Below are 3,616 nucleotides of genomic sequence, written 5' to 3' on the forward strand. Positions count from 1 at the left end.
TTAAGAAGCTCGGTGATTAATCTATATTGTGGAGGTCTAGAATTGGGTGTCAACAACTGTCCCTTATTTTACTCGGATTGACGCAAGAAATTCGAGGAAAATGAAATTGACTAATCCAATTTTGACTGACCACATATTCATCTTTTGGCAAAGGGATTTTGGTACGGATTTTGGGAATTATGGCCGAATCCCAAAAATGGGTTTCCTACACATCTCAGGCTATATGAGAATTCACGCCACTTGTAGTTCGGTACGCTTGATTCAACGCACGATTTTTAAAGAATTCAAAAGTCATCCCAATACCGAATTATGAAGAGACTGAAATTCTCGAGAATAAGTTTTAAGAGCGAATGTTGGAATACAGCCGAGTTTTCAACACTGATCCCGCCTACATATCCCTCAACTTAGAGAATCAGGCTGCTTGTAGTTCGACTCTATCGGTTGAAAAGGAAATCTACTATGCAAGATAACCTTTGGCTCTGGAGGAGTGACAAATAAGTCGAGTATGAAAAAGAGGCTTGCAACCTCTTAGCCATGAATGCGGAGCTCTTCACATCCATAATTAAGAACTTACACGGACATAATTTTCAAAGCTCTTGTGCATTGTCACTCATATTAGAAAGTTACCTCCGGCGAAAGCCAAAACTTTCCGGATGCAAAAATGAGACCGATAAACCTAAAAATAAAACCACATGCCTTCTGATAGGGGTGTGGTTTGATTGTGGTGGAAGTCGTTCCTCAGCTCGCGTCCTAAGAGTTTGGCACTCCTCTTTGGACTATGTCCCAGTTCGCTGCTAAGAAAAAGTTCCACGTTGTGCTGCATCCTTATTGATGTCGTCCGCACATGTGGTTTGATTTGATAGTTCATTCTCTTGGATGCTCTCGACAAAGACTGAAATAAACTTGTTAGTAGAAACAGTAATCGAAAATAGTGGTAGCATCTCTTATGATGCTTTTCAGTTACTCTTGTTTGTGAAAGATGTCACATAAGTATATTCAGTATATGTCTGCACACTCAAAGTAAATAATTAGTAGACATAGTGCCGCTCTAGCTAGCGGTTTGAGTCAAAAATAAAGAAAGATCATTCATATAACAAATTAGTATATATTTATGAATAAGCATAAACATCTTTTTCAACTAGATGAGAAAATAAATAAGTATTGAGAGTAAAAGATAATGGATACCGCTTTCGAACACAGTATGTCCATTACAACTCATGATTTGTTGTGGATTTTGAGATTTCATTGCTTGTTTTCTGCATGGCAAACTCCAGTAATCTCTGCAATGAGCTAGATGACCCAATGATTACAATTATATTCCAACTGTAACGACGTGGATGACTCGATGTTTATCCAACTGTAACGAGGTGGATGGCTCAATTATATTCCAACTGTAACGACGTGGATGACTCGATGTTTATCCAACTGTAACGAGGTGGATGGCTCAATTATATTCCAACTGTAACGACGTGGATGACTCGATGTTTATCCAACTGTAACGAGGTGGATGGCTCGATGAATATTCGCTCCTCAGCTTGCGCTAAGGAAACGTTTCACATTGTGCTGCATCTTTTCTGATGTCGTGTGCATCTGTGGTTTGATTTGAGAATTCATCCTCCTGGATGTTCTCGACAGGGAATGAAATAAACTTGTTAGCAGAAACTATAATTCAAATAGAGAAGTGATACGTTTTACCGTATTCAACAAATGTTACTTTCTATAAATGTTGTGACGTCAGCCTCCATCAGTTTTGACGCAGTAGATGATGACTTGATATGATATGGGTGACGATGCTTCATTGATAGCATGATGATGATCCATTGGTAGGATAACGCTGCTACATGGTAGGATGATGACGTCGATGCTCCATTGATAGGATAATGGTTGATGATCCATCGACTGGATGATGTTGATGCTCCATTGATAGGATAATGATGCTTCGTTGATGATCCATTGGTAGGGTTATGTTGATGCTCCATTGATAGGACGATGATTCTTCGTTGATGATCCATTGGTAGGATTATGTTGATGCTCCATTGATAAGACGATGATTCTTCGTTGATGATCCATTGGTAGAATTATGTTGATGTCACTCTGGATGATGACGTTGATGCTCCATTGATAGGATGATGATTCTTCATTGATGATCCATTGGTAGGATTATGTTGATGCCGTTCTGGATGATGATGTTGATGCTCCATTGATAGGATGATAATTCTTCATTGACGATCCATTGGCGGGATCATGTTGATGCTCCATCGATAAAATGACGATGATGTCCCTCTCGTGGGTGATAATTATCTCATTTGATAATATTATAGAAATGTCCCTCTGAGGAGTTTCACATTACTGCGTCTGATATCGACACGACTTGTGAATATTCCTCAAATGTTCTTGATGCTGAAAAATGTAATTTGATGTCATTGTAGATGTTTGTACATCTTGAGAGTGATGCTTTCATATTTGAACATTTGTACTCATTGTGACTAATGTTTTGCTGGACATTTGAATGAGGTGTTGTTGCTCGTATTCTGAAATGTTTTTTTTTTCTGAAAAACTTCAATGACTTTCCTGCATCCACAGAAAAGTTGTCAATTTTGGGGAGTTCCTCGCCCTTTTGACTTCTCCATATTCATTGAATGGAGGATATGATGATCTTGAGGCAAACTTATAAACTTGCATCCACAGAAAAATTATTAGTTTTTAAAACAAACTGATATGTGTTGAGTTCTTCAATCGCTTGCTCCTTGTCTTGTTATCTTCGGTTGATCACTCTGATTTCTTGCTTCTCGATAGACAAGACAAAATATTTTATGTAGAATATTTAAAACATATAGATAAAATCTTTAAGAAAAAGGTTTTCAAGAGGCTGTAATTGAACAAATGTCACTGCCCAGTGTCATGTCACGTCAAGTTTAAATGAACACCCTTGGTTCCAAACCTTTGACGTGTCCAAGAGCTTGTTCTGGAGAATTCTAAAAATCCTTAAAGCTGGAGAGATTTCTGACGTGGTCTTCCCGAAATCTACTATGATTGAAAGATTTTGTAGTTGACTCTGAAATCCAAATGTGTCGGAGATTGTTGTCGTTGATTATGAACTTTAACGATGCCAAAGATCATTTGAAGTTAGCTTTAAACTTCTAATATGCTTGAAATGTTTGAAATTTACTACAAACTTCTAGTGATGCTTGAATAAATTTTTGAGGCCATGCTCAAAAATTTCTGTCCGAGTTAGATGTGTTGGGATATCTCAAAATATTAATATATGACTTGTAGAATTTTTTAAACCCTCTCAAAAATTCTTTCACACTTGCAACTCACAATGCATCTTCATTCTTGACTTGTTGTAGAGATCCCCTTCTTGAGAATTTTTGTGATCCTCACAAAAATTATGTCCTAGTTTCTATTGTAAAGAAAAATAGAAATATTACGGGAGATATGACCGATCCGTTGTGGCGCCTACGTATTCCGTTGAGGCAGGAATCAGGTCAAACGTAGTTCCCCCTCAAGGGTTAATGAAAAGAAAATTTGATAAGGAAATGACCGAGGCCGATACAGGCCGCCTACGTATCTCATTCTCGAGAATTCAGGTCAGACGTAGTTCATGTACAAAGGG

Source organism: Solanum tuberosum, unplaced genomic scaffold (genome assembly GCF_000226075.1).
Source record: "Solanum tuberosum cultivar DM 1-3 516 R44 unplaced genomic scaffold, SolTub_3.0 scf00090, whole genome shotgun sequence".
Classification (NCBI taxonomy): Eukaryota; Viridiplantae; Streptophyta; class Magnoliopsida; order Solanales; family Solanaceae; genus Solanum; species Solanum tuberosum.